Below are 25,328 nucleotides of genomic sequence, written 5' to 3' on the forward strand. Positions count from 1 at the left end.
AAGAGGAGTTGGGTGTCGTCGGCATACGACACCGGGGTAAACCCAAATGATCTTGCTAAGTTGGCCAAGGGGGCCACATACACATTAAATAGTGTCGGGCTTAAACATGAGCCCTGTGGCACTCCCTTGTTGAGCTCCCTGTTTGTGGGAGCCCAGCCTAACTTCTTGGGAGCGGCCAGATAGAAAGCTCTTCATCCATGATAGAGCCACTCCCTCCAAGCCTACGTCCCTTAAACGATCGAGAAGCACCGTGTGAGACACCGTATCAAAAGCAGCGGAGAGATCCAACAGCACCAGAATCATAGAACTGCCCTCATCCAGTGCCATTTTGATGTTATTGGTCATTGTTTGAAGGGCTGATTCGGTGCTGTGGTTGGGCCTGAACCCAGATTGCGAGTAGTCCAGGCCCTCCGTTGCTTCTAGATGTCCTGATAGATAGGTGTTCACGTGCCTCTCTGCTATCTTGCCGATGTAAGGCAAGAGTGAAATAGGACGCAGGTTTGAGAGGTCTGTCCATGGAGATGCCGCTTTTTTCCTTATTGGGTTTACCACCGCTCTTTTCCAGTCTGCCGGGACCTGTCCTTTCGCAAGAGAGATGTTAATGACGCTCTGTATAGAGGGTCCCAAGAGAGAAATCAGAGGGGCAACCATCTTGGCAGGGAGGAGGTCATTTGGGGACCCAGATTTAATATGGACGATGAGAGGAAGGAGCTCTGCATTGTCAATTGGAGGGAAGGATAGCAGAGGATGTTTATTGTGCTTTAGCGGGATCAGGGATAGGGGCTTATTAATGTCACCCATGTTGTTGTTAGCCGCCACTATTCTTTCGTAAATGATGTTTATTTTGTCCTCAAAGAATAGCGTGATTTCATCGCATAGAGTCTGCGAGAAATCATCAGAGCTCTCACATGCGGCGGGTTTTACAAAATTTTGCAGAATTTTAAAGAGCTCCTTAGGACAATTACCCGCTTCTGCAAGTTGTTGCATTAGGCGGTGTTTTCTAGCTTGCTTTATGTTTTTATAGTATATTGATTGAGCATCTAGGAAAACTGCTCGGGTCTCCTTAGTTTTACTTCTTCTCCATATTTTCTCTGCTCGTCTGCATTTCCGCTTCTCTTCTCTTAGCTCATGCGTGTACCAACTTTCCTGCTTAGAGAAAAGATACTGTTTATGCAGTTTTAAAGGGGCCAAAATATCAATGGCTCGCTTAATTGAATCATTAAGTTTAGCCAACGCTATATCTGCTGTGTCCACTGCCAATATGGCAGGTTGTGTCCAGATTTCCTGTAGTTTGTTAGCTGAGATTTTATGCCATTAACGGCGCCAGGTAGGAGGAGATGGTACTTTATTAGTGGGTCTCTTTGCAGTCAGTAATTTAAATTCTAACAGGAAATGGTCTGTCCATAGAATTTCTCTTGCTGGGAGGCAAGTTAATTTGGTACAATTGGAAAAGACTAAATCTAGCGTATGGCCACCCCTGTGTGTAGGTCCATTATTCTGTAATTCTAGACCTAAATTTGAAAGATCCGTAACCAGGGAAATGGATTCGGATAATGCTGGCTGATCTACATGGATGTTGAAATCTCCCAGGAGGATAAAGTCTTCTTTAGATTTGAGATGGGGAGCTAAAAGCTCTTGAAGAGTAAGCGCAAGAGTAAGTGCCTATGCTATTATCGGTCCCTGTAAGTGTGTTGGTTTAAAGGGCATACTTTGCTCAATGTATCTCACCAAAGAGGAAGTCTATCTTCTACGTCCATGCCCTATTTGGAAATGCTGTCTGTCTTTTCTGTTTACCACTTTCTACTATATGTATGTTTTGAAAAAGCCAGCGAGGTCGAAACGTGTTGCAGTTGTAAATAAACATCTTACCTGGATGTATGTGACCCTGGAGTGCGACTTCTGTGTATGGAGATTGATGGTATACGCTTTCTTGAATATGGTAAATGGGCGCTGGCACTTGTTTTTCGCACTTTCTGTGAAGGCCAGCCAATCAGAGCACAAGGACTGGTGGATCATGCGCCTCTGAATTATCCTTCATCAAACAGAATTACAACTGTAAGCACAACAAAAGATTGCCTTTCCAATGAAAACTTGGCAATAACGCTATTGCCGTCACTATCCCTGATTTGTTGAGTCTGTTAAATAGCTGGTTGCCCGGCCGGCTGTCTGGAAGCATGGATGGATGGTTGGGTAGATGGCTGGACGGATGGATAGATGGTTGGGTTGCTTTGTATAGATAGATAGATAGATAGATAGATAGATAGATAGATAGATAGATAGATAGAAAGATAGATAGATAGATCGATAGATAGATAGATAGATAGATAGATAGATAGATAGATAGATAGATAGATAGATAGATAGATAGATAGATAGATAGATAGATAGATAGATAGATAGATAGATAGATAGATAGATAGATAGATAGATAGATAGATAGATAGATAGATAGATAATTTCAAGGAAGAAAATAAATTTTCTGTACCAGCAAAAGAAAATGACTGCTTTAATGATACTGCATATGTACCCGTGGCTTGTATGAAAGCAAAGATAATTAACGATAGAGGGTTCATGCTTCCTATAATTCCTATGTGCCTATAATGCCCTTATTGAGTAATTTTCACCACCACTGTGTTCATATAGCGGTGATACAGGATATCATGTTTATCTAGCTTGTAATATGTAACTTCAGATTTTAAAATACAATGCTCTGAGTGCTCTGTTCGGTATGCTCTTTGCTACTGTTCCTAAATCAGTGAGAAAAGCATGCATTCTCCTATGCGTTTCACCCTTAATGAGAAATACATTATACAAAAAGTTCACGAAAAGACAGAAATGCATAGAGTATTAAAATTGTAAGGAATCGGCCTCCATAGAAATGTTTAATGCAGGAAGAAGGCAAAGCCGAAAAAAGTTCTCTGACCTTTTAAAACGCGTTTCTGTCAGATCCCAATTCAGAAGATCCCCTTAAGAGCAGGATTTGAAATTATGAAATGCCGTAGAATAAAAAAAAGAGCTGCTTAAAAGGCATGAGAGGAGCAGTCAGATAAGGCCAGATGATGTGCTAGTTAGGCTACATGAAGATTGTTCAAAGAGGCGGAATTTAGAGCAAAAGGTAAAAATAGCTTATTAGATGCACCACACATTTAGTGCTAGTCAATCCATGCTAATTAAAAAGAAAAGACTGCGCATTGAGAGTAGGGGTTATCTGCAGTGAAATCTATATCTCCCATAATGAGGCCTATGGGACATCGAAGTGCGTATCTAATAGATGTCAAAACAATCAAATGGTATCTCGTGGAGCCCGTGTTCAAGTCTAGACATTTATAATCCACCTGGAGAATGGTATGGTTAGCAATTTTATGCCCAAATATTAATTATATGTCCTCTAATGATATGTCTTTTATGAGTGTTTTATTGCCTTTAATGAACTATGAATACATATTTGTAGAGGATCATGTGTTTCAAGATAATAAAACACCATATATTTCAAAGTAATGCTAACAGAAGAAATATTAAAGCTGTACCAAAGCCCTTTCGATTTGCTTCTGTGAGCTGCTTGGACACAAAATCTTACAACGTTCAGGTGCAAATTTACACATAGAGCATGCATACGTGCTCACTGAGCTACACTCCTACAGAAACCTATCGTTGCCAAGTCGTAAAAGCCGGCAGGAACCAATAACACATTCATCCTGCATAGGCGAGAGATACTTCAGACTGCATAGTACTGGCCTGTGAGAAGCTGAAAAGTAGATCAGGACTGGATATTTTTTACTCTCAGGAAATACTACAGCTTCAGCACCTTGGCTCAGCTGCAACTAGCGGGGAGAAGGTGATATCTCCATTGAAAAAAATTGTGCATTAAAATAGAGGGATCTCTACAGTGAGACTGTGTTTATGCCCCTAGTCTCCATTAAGATCTCAAAGTCTCACACTCCTTTAACCCCTTGACCACGGTGCAAATTCCGCCGCAGTGCTGAGGAAATAATGAGTGGGCGGGGTTCGGACAGCTGGCGGCCGTCCTCCGTACACGCCCACCGTGACGTGTGACGGCTCCCGGCCGTCACGCGCATGCAAGGGGTTAAATATCTTTTTAATTACTGGCAAGAGTGCCCAGTAAGCAAACTACAAGCAAAGTCACAGAATAATATCCCTACTTTGAACTACTAGAGCTCCAGATTGCTGCCAAGTCGCTTAGGCAATTTATAATCTCCCTGTGTGGATCAGTTCGAGAGGTGGCCTCAATGTTCAGACCCTCTTCCGAAGACAAGTGGAATGTTCAGTTGTAAGGTGAAAGTTTTGAAGAAGGTGGTAAATACTGAGGCCATACTGTTGCCTCCAAATGTATTTCCTCTTGCTTAGCAGTAGAATGTGACTGATTCATTTTTGTACTCCACAGATTATATTATTCACCACTATGTACTACAGGGACTAAGGTAGGACTTCGGGTGGGAAAGATGCAGGAAGTCAGAGCCCATATTTTTGCATCCAGCATAGTCATGCTCTTGAATTTATGAATACTGTCAGGAGCCGGTTCTCACCTTATCCAAAATGAAAGATTTGAATATTAGCTTTACCCCTCAGGTAGTTCTGCTAGGCTGTATCAAACTAATACCTAGTACAAAAAGAAATTTCACTGCTCTGGCATTATTGCTAGCCAAGAGTGTAGCTGTTATGTGTAGAGCATGGATACTGGATTTGATATATTGTAATGAACAATTGAAAATATATGCAGAGATGGTCCCGAGGGCATCCTCCCCTATCTACATTTATGCCCTGTTACACTAATACCTGGTACCTAAGGTGTCAGATGATGCAACCAGCGTGGAACAAGATACCTTTCGATAGTCCGGTTGAATGCCTGTGAGCGGCAGTTAGATAGGGGTATCTTATTGGTTTTGTCTCACATGAGGGGGAGGGAGATAACTTTGGGCCAGATGTATCAACAAACCATTTTGTGATTTCCTAATTGTGAATCACAGCGATTCGCAATTAGAAAATCGCATAATGGAATGCATGAATGTGTGTTTAACACTTTCTGCAATTCCTAAGGGATCGCAAATAACCTACCTAATGAATATTAATGAGGTAGGTATCAATTTGCGACCCCCTAGGAATAGCAAAATCACAGAGATTGTGGCCTGCTGGAGACAGCAGACCACCATGTCCGTGATTGCTTTTACATAAAGCAATCTTTTTTTTTTGTACAGCAGCCTGTTTTCCTTAAATTCATTTTCTAAGAGCAGGCAGTGGTCCCACGGACCACTGCCTGCTCTTAGAAAATGAATTTACAGACATTCACAAAGGGGAAGGGGTCCCTTGGGGACCCCTTCCCATTTGCGAATTGGTTACCACCTACTTGAGGTAGGTGGTAAAATGTGAATGTTTTGCGACTGCATTTCGATTGCAAAACATTCATGCATACCAATGCGATTTGGTATTAGGAAGGGAAGCTCCAAACAAGCCCCTTCCTAATAGTTAATCGCAGAACCCATTTTGCGATTTGGTAACATTTCACCGAATCGCAAAATAGAGTTTTTTGCATCTAAAGACCATTTTTTCGCGTTCTGAAACGGCCGACTGTGAATCGGCCGTTTGCGAAGGCAAAAAATGCTTGATGCATCTGGCCCTTTGATTGTAATCAAGGATGCTACTGGTGGAAAATACTAAAATGTCTACAATGAACTCTGGGATGCACTACCGGTCTGCAGCAAATAAAAATAACACTGCTTTGATGTAACTTGCCAATATCTGTTTCCTGGAACACCAATCAATAAAACCCTTTTTTGAAACTAATACAAACTTGTCTCCAACAATTATAATTTTGTTAACAAGTAAAATGTATATGCTTCAGATCGCTATTTTTACAGTCACATGTCCAACAATGATCATTCAAATACTTACAAATTGTTGTTTTTGGCACAGGGGTGATCAGTAATCTGTTATAAATTACAAAAAATGTTTGAGGATTGTTAGCAGCATATGAAAATGTATGCACTGTCTGCACATAATGTTGTATTTGATGCCCAGTTTGGTTTTAGACCTGGCTTAGGGACAATCGAACAGTGTTTAAATCTATACTTAATCCTGGAGAAGTAGACAAAGGCCAAAAATGAATCTGTGCACTTAGCTTTTATCGATCTATCAAGTGCTTTTAATCTCATGAACCGTGAAAAGCTGTGGGACCTAATGGGAGGGATGGGACCGCCTTTATCAATATCTGACAGTAAAAGAGAGCTACGGCCTCTCGGACGAATGCTCACCCCATATTAAGTCCACATGGGGTGTTAGGCAGAGGTGCATTTTCGCCCCTTCCTCTCCTGTTATACATTAATAGGATAAATACTTTTTGATGGAAAAAGAGAAGGACATGCCGTGTATGGGGAACAAGCCCTTACCTATTTTCTTATACGTGGATGACGCGGTGCTGATTGCCCGTACAGCGATTGGGCTCCAGGCCCTTCTTAGATTTATTACTGACATTTATGAAGGACCTAGTCCTCCAAGTTAACTATTCAAAATCTCTCCTAATGATGTGTGGGTGATCCAGCACAAAATCAAAGTCTTTTTAGAATGGGGGACCATATTTAGCAAAGGTTAATAACTTTAATTATTTAGGTATTCTTTTTAACCAATCACTTAGTTGGGCACCTTATTTAACATTAAGACTCCAGTTATTTGATAGCAACACCAAATCCAAATTTAGATTTGCCCGAAAGCTGCAAAACAAATCAATAACAGTAATGTTGAGCTTATATAGGAGTCAGTGCATCTCAGCAGGAAAGCAGTAACCGGAAATTACATTATTGATTGCCTATTATTAGAAAAAGCCAATCATATACCAGGGTTATCGTACGTGAAAGACACATTTAGAACTCTAGGCTTAATGGATTTGTATGGTAATCTATCCCTGATTGGCACAAATATAAACTTTTTCTTAAACAGTGTTATACAGATTATTGTTTACAAACACGTTTGAAAAGCGCCCAGGTTAAGGACATTATTACTCGGTACCCTCTTGTTTCTACAACACATTGCATTGAGCCTTACTTAGGGTGGATTGAGAATCCCACATAACAACACTGATTAACGTTTTTTAGGCTGGGAACATTGCACTTTAAATTCACCTTTCCCTCAGCAGGAGTCTAGAAAAGGGATCTTCCACCCTGCGGGTGTGACGGTATTTCAACACAGAGCACTAGTCACTTTATTTTATTTTGCACTTTATACAACCTGGAATCTAGACGCACTTTCATATTCCCAATATTATGCTAATCAAATCTGAGACTCCATAAGGAAGGGCTCATATTTTTGCAATCCCTGGGCTCACTGGATTTGTGTTTTTGATTATTCAATGTTATAAAAACTGCCTTTTATATCCAGAAAAGAAACCAAACCTAATGCATAATTTTTAAAGGATGAATTTTAAAATGTTTTGTATCTTTCTGATCTGTGTTTGTCAGCTATATGGAAATGAGATTTTGGATGGCTTAAAAAATGTATTGCTTGTCATATTTTTGCGATATGCTTTTATGGCCTTTTGGCCGAATAAAATTTATTTGACTCGGAGTCTGAAAATGTATGCCATTTTAACCATATTTTATTCCACAATTCCAAAGAAGCTTTAATGTCTTTTTCCAAAATGAAATCATTTTTTTAGTTAGGTCTTACATCTCTATTAATATGTAAATATAGATAAAAAAACAGGATTTAGGATCAGAGGATAGATAGCGCACAGATGAACTTACCATTTCTCGATCAGTGAAAACAGAAGGCAAAATCAAATATAATTCTGCTATCATTCTTAACAAGGGTTAACATTATTTTTAAAAGAATTTGAAAGGTTTTAAAATTCAGCAAATTAAAGAACGTCATTACAATTAAACAGATGGTATACCCAAATCTCACCATTTTAGTTTAGGAAACCATCCTCATGTATTTTATTAGAAAATCAAAAGGGACATAACACTTTAAAAGCATTCTTTAGGATTGGGGCTGATATGTTCAAAGATCTCAATATTAAAGAAATCCTTTGAAGGGGGGTTTATAAAAGATTTTTCAATATGAACCCACTATAGGCGAAAAAGCTTTATCCTCTTCAGTCAACCAACATCAACTATCTTAAACAAAAAGCCTGATTATAAAAGGAAAAATATTGAAAGTTTGCTCCCTCATCATGCTTTCCCAACTTTAGTTAATCTTGAAAAAGTTTGTAAAAAGTGAATACATTTTTTAAAATAGGAAATGGGAATATAAAAATATGTTATGAATATTCTTTTACATCATTTTAATAAAATCTAAATAGCTCTACAAAGACAAAAAATAAAGGGTTCGAACTAGATTTAAAATGTTTGGTTTTATTTAGAACTTTGTTTAAATTTAGTTTAATTTTTTCTCTAATCGAATTAGCAAGCCAAATTGACAGTGTGTTGCTCTTTCTGTTCTTAAAATAAACTTAGTGGCATTAAATCTGTCTCACAGCACCATACACCTAAACACCAAGATGCTCAAACCTTTTCTCAGCTGTGCAGAATGCTCCTTCGTCTCACAACAACACCATTCTCCTTCCCAGGTCAGCTCTCTAAGCTTCAAAGTCTCCCTGCCCTGAACTCGCAAAAAAAAATAGTATATATGAGATAGACTACCCCGCCTTATATGATAGGGATATTGCACGTCACTAAGGTGCTTCTTGACCATATACAGAAACAAGGCCTTTATAAGTTTGTGAAACTCCGGGGTTCTGCATGCCTCCTGGGATATCTAGTTTGGATACTTCGGAATGGGACTCAGCAAAGAGGCATGCCGCAGAATGAGGTTCACCTTTGGAGTTGCAAGTCTGTATTTACTCAGGCCGATGAACAGAGCAATGCAATATTCAATTCTAGATATAATCAGTGCTTGAACTTTGGGGCAGATTTACAAGCCCCTTGCGCCTCTTTTACGCCGCCTTTGCGTCACTTTTGTGACGCAGCGGCAATGCAAAAGATGCGCCATGGTGCGGGGTATTTACAACGTGATGCATCTGGGAGATGCGTCACGTTGTAAAACCCTGCGCCATAAGGAGGCGTTCTGGCGCAGGGGGGGGGGCGTTCCTGCGCAGGCACGCCTCCTAAAAGTGGCTGAGTGAAATCTACAAGATTTCACTCAGTCACTTTTAGCCCAATGCTGCGTCAAAACCCAGCGCCTGCTTGAAGCAGGCGTAAGGCTTGACGCAGCATTAGAAGAATCGGCCCCCCAAAGCATTGCTGGAGCTGCGTCGCGCTTGCGACGCAACTCCAGCAATGCGCCGCCTTTACGGCACAGATGCATGACGCATCTGTGCCGTTTTTGCCCCATGGTGCGCTGCATTGTAAATGCGGCAAATCATGGGTGGCGGAGCTGCCGCACACAATTACTGGCCCATCCCTGCTAATTTGTAGGGAAGCACCAGTAATTGTAAATGTGCCCCTAAATATTTTAGGTCAGGTCTATGAAGGAAATACTTGGTGTTTCTTATAGTACATAGATAGAAGGAGGCAAATTTAGCAGTAGATTTGATGTGTGGCTCGAGGCTAATTTTGGAGTCCAGAATTACACATAGAGACTTTGCTGACAAGATGGCTTTGGGGTAATACGTGGTATGTCTAGTTGTTTAAGCCATAGTGGTGGTACCTCACTGTTACATTTAAAGAAGAGGACAAGGAAGACTGATTTCTGTGCATTATCTTTCAGTTTCACGTGACACATCCAGTTTTGTGTATCGTCTAGGCAGCGTATTAAGCACTAAGGTTTTTAGGGCATTTGATTTTTAGGTAGATCTGGGTGTTCTTTACTTATTGGTAGAAGTAGACTCTGTTTCTGTGGAAATTCTCTCTGGTGTTTGACATGTAGGATAAAGGGGAATGGAGGTAGTACGGTAGCCTTGGTGAACCCTGAAGAGCGTTGATGCAGCAATCCGTGTTGTATAAATGCAACAGTTATAATACACTGCAGTTATGGTATAAAGAACATAAACTCACAATAATAATTTAGTAAAAAATAACATCAAAATGATGAGTAAAATGAGACAAGAAATTAACAAAATCAGATGTGGGAATGATGAGGTTTCATAAAACAAAAACAATAGTATGAGAAACATCAGAAAATACAAAACTCAATGGTATTAAATGGGGAGTATTAGATGAGGACTAGGCGGCCTTAGCAGCTGCCCTGTGAAAAAGCACATGTCCCAATGGAAAATAATGCATCGTTTTCACTGTAGCCTCAAAGTTCAGAGTAAAAAGTTCTAATCTGAGAGTTTTGAAGAGAAAGCCACCCAAGTTGTACCTTTTTAAGGGAGAGTGATATAATAAACAAATATCAACCTTATTTTGAGTGGCCCAAAGGTCGCCTCATTTTCAAGAGCAGGTCCTTAGATACCAATACATGAGTTTACATTGCAGGAAGGATCCCTACACCTCCAGCTCAGGTTTACATCCTCATGCCCAGGCTACCACTCCTTGAGATCCAGAAGGATCCCTTGCAGCAGCAATAGCTTTCTTTGTCCAGTGACCCTTCTGCACCCCCAAGCAGAAGAGAGAAGATCATGTTTTTGAGATGAATGATCTGATGTTAGCTGTTCACTCGCGTCTTCCTTTTATTAAAAAAACAAGAGTTTCTTGCACCTGATGCTGCAGATAGGGGACTACCTTGGGAGAAGGTCTAAATCTGATTTATATTCCCCACACTAGAGTGCCAGAACAATATGGTGTGCAGTGAAGTTGTGCGTCATGTATGCATTAAAAGGCATAAAGGCTCACAAGTAGTGTTAGACCTGGTATTCTTGGTGTAGTTTCTTTTGACCTCCTGTTTTGCTAACTTTAGGATTCTGGGCACTTTACCACCGCTAACCAGTGCTAAAGGGCATTTGCTCTCTACTTTAAACATGGTAACATTGGCTTATCCATAATTGGTCTATTTATTTACTTATACATCCCTAGTAGAGTGCGCAATATGTGCCCAGCCCCTGTAAATTAAATGCTACTAGTGGGCCTGCAACACTGATTGTGCCACCCACTCAGTAGGCCTTTGCACATGGCTCTGGCCTGTCATTGCAGAGCCTGTTTGAGCAGTTTTAAACTGCCATTTCGAACTGGCAAGTGAACCTACTTGCCAGGCCCAAACCTAAGGTAGGCCCTAGGTAGCCCTGTGTGCAGGGTGCAGTGTGTTTAAAAGGTAGGACATGTACTTGTGAGTTTAACATGTCCTGGTAGTGAAAAACAGCTACATTTGTTTTTCCGTCCTGCAAGGAGTATCTAGCATACATGTTAATATAGGTATTGCCTTAAAACATCTTTTTGAAATGCCAGTCTGAAAATGCCACTTTTAAAAAGTGCACATTTTCTTACTTTAGCAATTCTGTATCTCTGCCTCATTAAATACACGTCTGGGTAAGGGTGACAGCTGGGCTTTGTGCATTCCCTTTAGACAAAGGGAGCTCTAGTGTGACATTTGCATCCTGATGGCCCATCACCGGGCTGATGGGCCTTCCTGAGGTATATTGGGCAGGACAAGCTGACATTTGCACCTGAATAGGGCTGTGCCTGTCCTCCACACAAAGAGCTGCATACCCCCCTGTAGTGTATTTGGAGCGAGGGCAGGAATGGCAGGGATCATGGGATCTTCAAAGGTCTCATTGATGTCTCCCCCATTTCAAAGGCATATTTGGGCATGAGCGCTGGACCCCTGGTACCACCAAATCAGAACTCTACTGGAACCAAAGACATTCTGCTTGTAAGAAGAGTTGCTGTGCTGTGGAAGGGACTGCCACTGTGCGACTGGCTCTGCTGTGTTGGCCTGCTGACTGCTGATTACTGTGCTACAGGGGGGACTGCCACTTTGCCACTTGCAATGCTGTGTTGGGCTACTACCTGCTGCTTCTTGCCTGGTGTTATGTGGGAATCTAGGACCCTAGTGTAATTTTTCCCCATTCTTGCTCATATATAGGTATAATTCACCCAGTCCTTATATAGGCATAAAGAATCATTGACTTATTTAGTTATAGCCTGTGCAGCCCTAATATGGCATGGCTACTTCCACTAAACTCCGAGAATCCACATTGATTTCGGGGCAAAACCAGCCTTCAGCAGTCAGGAACTTCCCCCTGCTTGAATACTAATTTATCCAAGAAATCCGGGAGTTTTCAAGGAACTGAGCCACTAGTGACGATATTAAGTCCAATCTTACGTCAGACTCGGCACCTTCAGGGGTATAAATATGCCTACATTTGGTCAATCAAACACACAGTGGTTCAGGAGCAGATCGACTAACTATTTGCCCGACGCCCTGCTGCTGCAGGTGCTGAAGGAAGCCGACCCTCCAACTGACGCACTGAGAGACTCTGTCATTTTTCCTGCCGAGAAATCCAGCTCCGGTGTTTCCAGGCTACCCTTGCGGGTTGCTGGGAGATCGAGTCCCGAGAGAGAGATACCAGCCCTCTATCATCCTAAAACCAAGGTACGGAGCTGATTAGGGGCCAGATGTAGGTAGCCAAATACCAGTCGGTAAAGGCCGAAAATACCGAATTTCGGCCTTTACTGACCTGTATTTTGCCATTGAGATGTAGGGGACCCAAAAACATCAGAATCGGTAAATTTACCAAATCGGTAAAGTTACCAAATCGGAAATTTTACCGAATCTGAAAGATTTCCGAATCGGAAACCTTACCGAATCGGTAAATTTACCGATTCAGTAAAATTACCGAATCGGTAACTATACCGAATTGGAAAAATTACCGATTCAGTAATTAAGAAATGGTAAAAATGATTTTTGAGATGTAGGTAACCTCTTAAATACCGAATTTGCATGAAATTCGGTATCTAAGAGTCGGTATTTACCATGGATTGAAATCAGGTGGTAACCAGGTGCAGGCTATAAAAAAGGCCCCAAAATGCAACAGTTTCACCAGAATGGCGGCATTCTATGTCATTGCGAGGCTGCTATGGCTACAGGCAGAAGGAGAGAGGGAGGGAGGAGCAGGTGTACAGGCAGAGGATAACCCTATTCCAGCTAACTGAGCCAGAGATCCTACAAAGGTACAGGCTAGACCCCCAAACTATCCTGGACCTTATCAGGGACCTTCACCCACTGTTGGACCATCCAACCCCAAGGGCGCACGCCATCCCACCCCATGTGCAGGTGCTGTGCAGCCTACACCTGCTTGCATCTGGGAGTTACCAGAGTGTGGTTGCTGCTGTAGGTGGGGTGTCCCAGAGCTGTCTGTCCCGTTTCTGTAAAAAATTCCTAGACGCCATGTTGCAGAGAATGCATAACTACATCAGCTTCCCTGCAACGCATGCAGAACTGCTCAGGACAAAAACAGACTTTTATCAGATGGCGCACTTCCCAAACATCATTGGCTGTATTGATGGTACCCACATACCAATATGCCCACCTGCTGCCACAGAGTACATTTATCGGAACAGGAAGTCCACCCACACCATAAATTTACAGGTGATCTGTGATTCCAAGTACATGATCACTGACATAGTAGCCAAATTCCCCGGGAGTACACATGACTCTTACATCTTCCAAAACAGTGGGATCTACGCACGCCTGACAGCGGGGGAATTTGGCGAAGGATACTTGCTCGGTAACACACTGTGTGAAACTCCCTTGATACATATTGCAGATGGATGTGTGTGTGCATGTGAGTAATGTTGTTACTTCTTCCAAATAGGGGACAGTGCATATGCCCTCCGGTCCTTCATCCTCACACCCTACCTCCAGCCTTAAACACCCAGCCAGAGGAGATACAACAGGGCACACAAATCAACCCGAAACATTGTGGAGCGCACCTTTGGTATGTGGAAGAGCAGGTTTCGCTGCCTACATAAGAGTGGAGGGGCCCGCCAGTACACACCAACCACCTGCTGCAAGATGATTGCAGCCTGTGCAATGCTGCACAACCTTGCTGTTAAGAAGGGCACCGAAGTGGATATCTCCGATTATGAGGACCATGATGACGAGCAAGCAGTGCCTGAACCACTCACATCTGGAGTTGCAACACCAACTGATGGCCGACACAGACGGGAAGAGATAACACACAACTTTTTTTAAATAAGTAAAGAGACACAGACAGGTGGAGTATGCACCCAATGTAGTTTAATTGTGTCATAACGTAGGTGTCTAAAGCACAAATGTGCAACAAAAAGTTTTTAACTTCGAATATGCGAGTCCTGGTTCACTTCACCATTAACTGTAATAATCATTTGCGTCCTCGCTTCCCAGTGGCAGTTGTATGGTGCTCACTATGCTCATTTTCTTGCTGGCCTAAGGCCTCAGCGTGGCGCCTGCTGCTCCTCCTTGTCTCTGGGACAAGGGAGCTTGACATGCTGCTCCTGCTTGTGCTCTCTTCACTCTCGGGCACATCCAGAGCAGCCGTTTGTGCAGTTTGGGCATTTAACAGTGCCTCAAGAGCACTGGTCATCCTGCCCATGCCCCTAGTGACCTCATTGCTGTTTTGGGTTACAGCCTCCTGCATGTTAATGCTTCTCCTGCATAGCAGGGATGTTGCTGTGGCCAGGCGGTTGATTGCTTTGTTCTGTTGATGTACACACTGCCTTTCCTTGCGCCTTGATGCTAGCTCGTTGTCCAGTTTGGTGCATAGCAACTGCACCGATTGGGTCATTTCGCGAATCCCTGCACACATGTCTTTGTTCACGTCTACTAGTTCCCTGATGCCCTTTCCTATGTCTCCCATGTTGTTGTTCAGGGACCTCATTTAGCGTTGGCAAGACAAGATCGCTTTACCCTGCATTCTCTGGATTCTTACCATGCTCCCCTCCAGGCCACGGAACACAGTTGGACCCTCCACACGTGCAGATGCACTGCTTTCCTGGACTCTGTGGCGTCTGGCACCAGTATGGGCCACCTCTGCACTGGTCTGCAGTATGGCAGAGCTACCATCAACTGGCAAGGTGTGTGTTTCCACCCCCTCCATGTCACCTGCTGATGACTCCATTTCTAAAAGTGGGGCCACGACATGCCTCCTGCATGGTTGTGATGCAGGTGTTGTCTCATGCTGTGATGCTGGCATTTCTGGGGATGACAGCAACAGAGGGGATTGTGATCGGTCAGGGGACACCTGCAAGTCTGGAGCCGTTTCTGCGTCTTGTGCAGGAGGCTGGCTACTTGGTGCAACTGTGTCCTGTGAGACGTTCTGTGTACTTGGACCTGTATCCTGACTCTCCTCCCTCTCTGGTGCGGTGCCGTCAGTCTCCTGGGAACGCCTGCGAGATGTGTCACCTGTGGACATATGGGCATACATTAGCTAAGTGCTACTGTCTCACAGTCACTACAATAAAATATTTCTGGGTTTAGCTTTCTTCTCTCTACAATCATTTCCCTAACTTGCTGGTTGCTGTGCTGTGTGACATGGTCTTACATTTCCTGACTACTTGTACCATGATGCATTGCTCCTGTATAGTGCTAGCAGTACTGCACTGGGGTTCACTTGGCCACAAAGGGTAAAGGTAAGGATGATGGAATGGGGGGAACGCTGTGCACGCTTCTTACCTTTTCCGCTTGCAGCTCTGGCTGGGCTGTCTACTTCTCCCAGTCCGCAGACGCTGTCAGGTTCAATGGTTGAGGCCACCATCTCCTCCAGGTCAGTAAGGGGGTGTTGGGTTCTTGCCTCTGCCAGTCTTGGTTGCCTGCTTGTGGAGTTCAGCCAATTTCTTTTTAGTGTGGCTCCTGAGGTCGTAGAATCTCTTTTTCAGGTCCTCTGTGTCTCTGGTTGTCACTCCCACTGCATTCACTTTGTCAACTATGTCCAGCCAGAGATTCCTTTTGGCAGATTCTGCCACAGTGAGGGACTGCCTGCCAAATAGTTTTGGTGCACCTTCACCACCTCCTCAACAAGGACCTGCAGCTCCATGCTGCTGAATTTCATTTTCCTCCTCCTCCTCTCTGTCTGCTCTTTCTCTTTTGCTGCTTGCCATTTTGCAGTTTTAAAAGTGCACGAAACCCTTTCTGCTGCTCAGGGACTCAGCTCAGCTCCAACTGCCTCTCCAGAAGCTTCTAATTAGTTGCAGCTGCCTGTGTAGCCACTTCCTGGTAGGGAGGGGGAGGGTGGTAGCACCTGATTGGCTGCCTACTTAAGTTTCACTTTTGTTTGCTTTCCGATTCGGTATTTACCTATTCGGTATTTCCAATTCATTCCTTTGGGCCAAAAGGCCCATAGGAATGAATGGGGAATACCGATTCGGTAAATACCGATTCGGTAAATACCGATTGTCCGATTCCGATTCTTACCGAATCGGTATTATTTACCGATTTTTTATCTACATCCCATTTACCGATTCTAAAATACTGATTCGGTAAAATTCTGTATTTTAGAATCTGTAAATTGGGATTACCTACATCTGGCCCTAGATCCCTAAAGAATTCTTGAACAGATTTCTGGCAGAGAAATACTAAAACTTAAACTACTCCTCACTTACTTCTTCCTTTGTACTAGGCTTAGGTTAGGTACACCGGGGTAGGCGTATGTTAGACGCACCAGTTGAGTACTTTTAGCCACTCTTTTATTATTGTATGTATTTTATGCATTTTATGTATTCTATGTTTATGGCTTAGAAACCATATCATGCTTTTACAGTACTATTTTATAATACTATTCAAGATCAAGATCAAGAAATACTTTATTCGGTTCAATTTACAAAAACCATAAAAGTACACAAACATGAAAAAATAGTCCACAAGTCGCCAGGCAGCATAAAAATGATAAAATACAGCATAAAAAGGGAGGGAGTACCCATTAAGATATGCAGCACATGGTGGAAAGAATTTAAAAACAACAGTATATACGACAATCAATAATTAAAAAAGTCATTGTAAGAAATTGAGAATTTAAAAAAAACTTGATTCAGGTAACAATGGTCGACATTTATGAAGAATCATCTAGGACCAAGTGATCTTTTTGCTGAGTCTCACCGCTATGGTTAAAAATTTAGCCACGTTATAGATTTCCCATATTTCTGCTAAAAGTTGAAGGTACAACAAAGCTGGCTTAACTTGCCTAAATCCTTTCCCTTTTAACAAGGGTATAATGAACTTTTTCCTGATGCCTTTAAAGTGATCACAGAAAAACAGAAAGTGGACAGTATCCATGATCGAACAACCGTCACATTTGCACAGATCTAAGTCTGTACCCCTGGTCCAGCCAGGGCGGCCAGAAATTAATAAATGGATCTTGTTCAATCGGAACTTAGTTAAAAGATACCTGTGGTTGGAGTTGTTAACGACCTTAAGGTAAAGTTCTGGATCGTGGCCGGAGGAAACAATCAATTGATGGGTCCTGACAGAGGGCTTTAACAGCTCCCTGCCTTCTCTGTCCATTCCTCTGTTCAACAAAAAAGTGTTTTTAACCCATTTCAAATCACCTTTCACCAGACTAAAAGGTTTGTTGAACAATTCAGGCCAACCCAACTTTTCACACATCTCTTGTACATATTTCAGCCAAGGGATCTTTTCCCAGTGATCTAGCATTAGGCAGTCCTTTAAGATTTCATGATTCACTTCAAGCTCTAGATTAAGCCAGACTGATATCCATTTTAAAAGGGGGGCCATGGCGATTCGGTCCTCCAAATAGTCCACGCCGCATTCCTGATGAACTATGAAGGTTGCCGTGGATCTTGGGAGGAAAAGAATCGTTTTTAAGAAGTTATCTTCCGTAACCTGGAGCGATGTAACTGGCCTAAAGCCCCACAGGTCTGCACCATACATAGCGATGGCAATACATTTAGCAGCATATACTTTTAAAACTGCCTCAATGGGCTTCACCCCTAATTTACGTGAGAAGCCCAGCACCGCAGAAATAGAGCGTGCCAGGACTTTTTTTTTCTCCAGCATTTGAAGGTGCCACGTAGAACCTTCATCAAAAACAACCCCCAGGTAGGGAAATATGGGGACTCTTGACAACTTGTGTCCATTACAGTGCAATGTCATCACATTTTTTTGGGCCTTCGCTTTATGGCCCACCACCATAAAGTGGGATTTACCAAAGTTAATGCTTAAGTCAAGGTTTTTCATAAAAACATAAAAAGAGTTCAACAGGCATTGAAGACCCACTGCAGTTCTAGCTAGGAGAGCGGCGTCATCCGCATAAAGTAAAGCGGGCAATAGATGTTTCCCTGCCCTCGGGATGTCCTTACACGCTGCACCCAAAACTCCACCCAAATCATTTATATATAGTGTAAAGAGCAGGGGAGCAAGGATGCATCCCTGCCTACACCATTAGTGATGCTAATTTTTCCCGTGCAGTTCCCCTTTCTATCATATGCTGTAAGGTCCCTATGAAGGTCTGCTAGGAAGTGCACAATATTTGGATCTATTCCAATGCTAAGGAGCTGACCCCACAGCTTGGATCTGTTTACTCGGTCAAATGCCGAGGACAGTACTATTCATATTATATGCATTGTACTTCTTAACTAGCCTTTCTATTGTAGCAGTACATTTCCTATGCTTAAGAAATAAGACTGTTCAATAAATACTTTTATTGAAAACGCCGTCTCTATTTCTAAGCAACTCTGGTGAAACGAAGCATGCACCTCTGACTGAGTGGAATAGCCGTCTATTGTTTCCGCGACTCTAGAGATACCTTTCATTCTGGGGACAGAAAGGGGTCATAGTATATGGTTGTCAGAGACTAATCCCTTCTTGTTTATTCGAGAAAGTTTCTAGTGACCTCTGAGCTAGCTGGCACTCACAATTAAGTCTAATATATTCGGCAGAGACCTAGTCGACATAAGTCCTACGTCTAAGCTGCAGGGTATATTATTCCAATGCACAGAGCCTATTGGGAATATAGGAACTACACTACACTGGGAGTGAGAGGGATTGAACCTGCTCTCTATATCCTTGAACCCAATAGTCGCCAAGGGCTTGCTGGCTTGCCTCCTGTTTTTTGCAGTCTTAGGAACACAAAAGACCTCCTTCAACTCTCCTGGTGCTGCTGGACTCTGCAATCCATGACTCCTACCCTTGCCTGAAGTGCCCCCTCTAGTCCTTGGCCTCAGAAGTGGGTTCCTGCAGCTTTTTGTACATCGACACAGCTTCCGCTTTGCATTTGATCGAAACCGAAGCATCAGCCTCGATGCCGATCCAGCGGCTGCTTCATCACAGCAGCTCTACAGCCAGCATGGTTCCACGACTACAGATAGTGGGGCTCAATGACAACACAGTGCCTGCATTGTACAGGGGTTTGTTGACAAAGCTTCCATCGACGGGGCCGATGGTCGCCTCCATCCACAGATCAACAGCGATGAAGAACCTCCTTAATTCAAGTCCTAGATGTCAATGCTTTCCTCCATCTAAGGAACTTTTTCCGGGGGACCTGTATGTGGACTGTAGGAAGCATGCCGTCAATTGCTGTCGGCATGAACTTTGGATTTGCACCAGCGCCTCACAACCTCAAGTAACCTTTTGACCTCTAGTGACTTTTAAGCACTGCTTTCACATTTAATTTGAAAAAAAATAATTTCTTGAGTTCTACTTGTTGGGTGTTTGTCATTTTGGTCTTGTTTAAATCATATACATTTTCTTTATTTCTCCTAAACTGTAGTGGAGTATTTTTGTGGTGTTTTCACTGGGAAACATCCTTTACAACGCAACTTTTACCACGCAGTGCCTTTATGACGCAACTTTTACAACGCAAACCATTACAACGCATTGCGCTGGGGGGCGCTCTAGGATAGGGAATACGTTTAATTTACTATCCAACACCTTCCCTAGTGTCCACGGGGACTGGAGTTGGAATAGTAAATTAAACTATTCACTATCCAGCACCCCAAAGCGCTATGCGTTGTAAAGGTTTGCGTTGTAAAAACCGCGTTGTCGAGGCATGCGATGTAAAAGCATGCGTTGTAATGTCATACATCCGTTTTCACTGTGTTACTGTAATTAAGGAGTGCACAAATACTTTACACATTGCCTCTTGAGTTAAGCCTGACAGCTCTATGCCAAGCTAACAGAGGGTGACACAGGGTAATTTAAGTTGTGTATCTGACTTACGTTGACTAGAGTGGTGATCCCTACTTTGTCAATCTGCATACCTCTGCCAATTAAAGACCCCATTTCTAACAAGCAGCATACATATAGACAGATCAGCAACATGCACACTAAGGACCGTGGCTGCTCATTGGATGTACTTGAACTCTACAGTTTCTTCTGCCAACTATACTCATGCATCCAAGAATGAATTACAGACTCCTCACTGACAAGCAACAAGCATGCACGGCTTTACATTATTCAACATACAAGACCCCCATATAATTGTATGCCCTAATGAGAGGCTGGCCGCAGATGTGCAGACAATACTACCAAATCTGTATCTACCACAACTACTCAAAGGGAGCTTAAACCCTTGTGTGGGCCATGTCCTTTACATTGTGTGACTCAAATCCTGAAAAAAGTATTTGTCGCTGTCTCTGAACTGCTGGCAGATTCTTAGAAATATGCTTGAGTACAAGCTGCTAATGCACTGTTTGCAATGACGTGTATGAGATTAAGTAATTTTTTTATTGTATCGACCATTTGAAGCAGTGCCTGGAACAGCAGTTCAGTTCATGGTTAAATATCTGTGGAATTCCTTAAGAATTTAATCAGGCGATCAGCTACATCACTTGAGCAGATGGGGTTTTGGTCTATCTCTCCCATCGGTGATTTGTTGGAGAACTCACTTCAGCAATATTTAGCAAATTGTAGATACAAGGGGGCAAATCAATGCTACTGAAGATGGTGAAAGAGTTGGTTGTGGTTTAAGTAAAGAGCCAAACATGTGCCAAGAAAAATAGAAGTTTATTTGTTGATCACCACTGTAGATGCAAATATTACCAGTCTAAGTTCTGGAAAAGGCCATTTTGCAGACATGTGGAAGAACTCAGCTACAGGACAGATCCATGTCAACAAGCAGTAGCTTTTTGCCAGATGTGAAGATGCAATAGCAAGACAATACAATAACAAGATCAGCAGTGCTGGAGTGCAGGCTATAACATCACTGATGGAAGCTCTCTTAAATATTGATGACATGGCTGCAAGACAGCATTGGCATTAATCATGATGACTGAATGTGCCCAGTACTTCAGACACAGTGAATGTATTCCTGGAGAATATTACTTAGCAGGCTGCATTAATAAACCATACTGTACTGGCTAAGTTCATTGCTCCTCCAGCGTAACGCGTATCCCCATTCACCCATCAGAGACATACCCGTCCCTCATCACACTAGAAATAGCCAGGCACATAGGAGAACAGACCACTCTGTAGCTAGTCTCACAGACATGGACAATACACCATTACATTATATTATCACTCTTCATCAACTAGTTACTTCCAAGCAGCAAAAGGTTTATGATGATGGCCCTTAGGTTGGGCGTAGTTTCCCTTGTAGCGTAGTGCAAAAGGCCGCCACAGACACACAAAGAGGACTGGCCTGCCTAGTCTTGTCCTTAAAGAAAACTCTTTGAATTCCCAGCATTTAGGCATTTTAAACTGATCATAGATTTGTGCTGGCACAGAGGATGAGTATGAAGCCCCTGAGGGAGGGGAATAAGAAGGTGATGGTACCCTAATGATCAACCTGGGCCATTAGTTGTTCTTTGATTGGCTAGTAAGTTCACTGAATTTTCATTTTCGCATCTTCATTTTCTATTTTTATGTCTTCCTTTCTGATTGGTTAGAAGGGTCCCATTTAGAATTAGGCAGGTGTGAGAAATGCCCCAAATCGTGATGAATGTCCTGTCAGCCTTAATAAGGGTGCATTGGTATTATTGGCACTCTACATAAGACAGATGGGCCATATGCCACTTTTTGTCAGCTATCCTCCACCCCCAAACACTAAACAAAACACTAAACAATGCCCCTCATGTGTTTTCTCTTCACTTTTTCAATATAATTTAGAATGTTTGAAAAATTGATGGAGATTTGAAGTTATTTGTCTCAATATCGATTGTTATTGCTTGCCTGTTACATAATGTTTTTGTATGGCTTTGTTCTTGTTGACTTCTTAGATCTATGGTTGCTCTTTCTGTTAAAGAAAATCTGCTAACACACCATACAAAACCTGCAAGTGTATATTAACAAAAGAAGTTAATCTGTCAGACCGCCAGTTTGGCAGTGGCTGGACTGCCATCACGAGTCTGGTGGTCCTCGCACTCATAATTAGGCCCTTAGTGAGTAACTGGCTAAGTCAGAACATAGGCAATTAATAATCAATAACAGTCCATTTGACTACTTTCCTGTCTCCCCTAGTGTATGTGCTAAATCCTTATGGTGAAGAGTCTAAGCTTAGATTTAAAAAAAACAAATGTCTTCGCTCTCAGCTTGGATAAATCATGCTGCAGTTTTCAATAAAGATTCACTAGGGTAACCCATATTCCTCAGACTTTTGGTGTTTGCACTGTATACATAACAATGATTCTGTCGGATCTGTTTAAAACAATTTTCAAAACCTTAATAGAGAGGCTGAACCCGTCCTCTGAGTGTGAACAAAGGAAACAAACTCAGTCATTAATTCTTCAGTTTGTCTAAAATGGTGAAACCTATTACTTTAGCATCATTGTAAACACGTTATTATTCACTTTTACAGATGCCCGTATATAAAAATAAGTACTGTGTCGCAGGGCTCGGGCAGGATGAAAAAAGTTGTGAAAAACAATATGTACAAGGCAAAAAAAATTCAGGTTGGTACAGTAAATGTAATGTTAACGATAGTCATGTAAAATTTCCAAATCTTAGAATGTCAATGTTTCGACCCATCTAAAATTCATGAAAGAAAAAGGATCTTCATCAGGATTAAAGACAGGGAGGAAACGTTGAATCAGTGAACCTATATCACCGAACAGCGTAAGCAATGGCAGTAGCCTTCATTAAATACAAATCAAAGAGCCAAACATATTTCCACTACATGAGGATGGCAACCTAATGAAAGTGGTAGTGAATGGCTGATGTTGTGCCGATTAGTGTGAAGACATTTGGGTCATTTCTTTTCCCTCAATACCCCTGCACTCGATATCCTTACAGAATAGTATTGAGCTGCAGCCTAATATCCTTGGCTACCCAGCAAATGAAGGCTACTGCCATTGCTTAAGCCATTCGATCATAGATAAATTACAGTTATTCATTATGAAAGGATAGCATTAAACCTTCTGATCTTTCAAGGGCTTTGCCATTGACAACCGAAAACAGAAACTCACTTCCCATCCTGCAACCTTCACCTCTGATATCTGAACTCTTCTAAACAATGTCAGTGCATTTCTGAAAAACCATGTGAACATCTAAACTTCATTAAGAAAACACAAGGGTAAGTGCTGAATCCTTCAGTGCCCTGATACTCCAAAGACTTCACAACACTCCTTCCGTAAAGGAAAAAGGAATTAAAAAAGAACCCCAATAACTCATTGTAACTAAAGACCATCCATGCAGCGCGCAGGCAACTCCTTTTATCACTCAAATTCAAGTACGCATAGCAACACCATCAATGAAGCTGCCGACCAACACATAATATTCTTCATGATAATCAACCACTACATCAGTCACCTACCTGACCCTCCAATCATACTCTCCACAGTCAAGTGTAATGCCATCATCCTCTTCTTAAGTGAAAAAATGCAGTTGATCCAAAAGCACTTCAATAGCATCAAGCCTGCTTCTCCTCTGGCACCCACCCATCCGTGCTGCAGACCACAATGTTCATCTTCACACCTCTGTACCTCGAGACCGTGCCAACATCCTCAGCTCTCTTAAAGCCTCCTCCTACTAAGATGATGTCTTACCCTTCTCTTTCATCGAAGTCCTCCATGAGAACATCTCATCCTTACCCGCAATCATCGACACCTCCCTCAACTAAGACAGGCCACATTCTCCCACTACAGAAACCCGCATTAACCCCTGATGACCTTGCCAATTGGCTCACCATTTGATAACCCTTCATCAGTAAGAGCATTCAAAAGCAGCATATCCGCATCTACAAGATCAATCCAATTCCAACCACCTCCTGCATGACTACTACTCTGGCTTCAGCATAAAGACAACTACATTGCAAATCATAGCTGCTGTCCTCTTGATCACAGATAAAGGAGATCACAGCCTCCACCATACCGATACCTCTATCCACCTGCAACTCTGTGAATCATCCCCCCTTCACTCACATGCTGAAGTCTTGAATGGGTACTGTGGTAATGCCTTTTACTAGTTTTCATCCTAACTTTTAAACCAACACCTGGTCAATCACCTGGGAACCTCCAGTAGCCAGAAGATCCTTCTCCCTTCTGGAGGCCGCCAATGTTGCACTTGGTCCACCACTATGTTCATCTGCTACATAGGACCTCTTGGGACTATACTCAACAATAACATCATCAAAATTCACCAGTAATCTGCCAACACACAACTCTAGTTGAAAGTCTCCCCTACTTCAGATATCAATTGCAGTGGACACTGTTTGCACCTCATACAGACCTGAATGCCTAGCATCTACTTGAAGCTCAACCCCACCAAGACAGAGTTTCTGCTGGTACCACAAACAACAAGCAACAACTAGTGCAAACATGGGTCAACAACATGCATCTCCACAAATTCAAACCTCAGTTTTCACCCACAGCCAAGTCACTTGGATTCCTTCTGGACACCAACCTCAAGGAACGCAGCGCCAAGAAAAACAAGACAGCCTTGTACCACTCTCTCTATTGAGGAAGGTGAAACAATTCCCCCCAGAATACAACTTCAGAACTGCTGTTCAAGCTCTCATACTCTTGCATCTGGATTGTGGCATGCAATGCTACACTCCACACTGGTCTCCATAAGGTCATCCTACATGCTAAAGCATGCCTCATGAAGGGCCTTAATAAATATGACCATATCACTCTAACCCTCATGGAATCATCTGTTGTCTTGACAGCCTCCACCACCTTCAAAAGCTATCCGCATCATCTACAAAGCCATCACGACCAGCACAGTCCCCTCTTGGTTGACAAGCTCAGATTGGAGATGAAGAAATGCAAAAACACTGAAAAAAGGGCAGCAAGTCTTATTCTTATATGCACCCAGGATATTGAACAACATCCTCGTGCCCATCAGAATCACCACACCTCAACTCCAAATTCAGAAAGAGCAGGGAACACCTGTAGATAGAACACTACATCAAAATGAATGAGAGCCACCTCCCCTCTCACAACCAAGCATCCCCTTCAATCAATTAATATTTTCATTACTGCTTTGGCCATGCACAGTGCTCTATTTTCTTTTGGCTAGGTTTGAGCTATACCACTACCACACACATCCATACATTCATGCATGCAAAACTGATATGT

The sequence above is a fragment of the Lissotriton helveticus genome, chromosome 4_1 (assembly GCF_964261635.1).
Source record: "Lissotriton helveticus chromosome 4_1, aLisHel1.1, whole genome shotgun sequence".
NCBI classification, from domain to species: domain Eukaryota; kingdom Metazoa; phylum Chordata; class Amphibia; order Caudata; family Salamandridae; genus Lissotriton; species Lissotriton helveticus.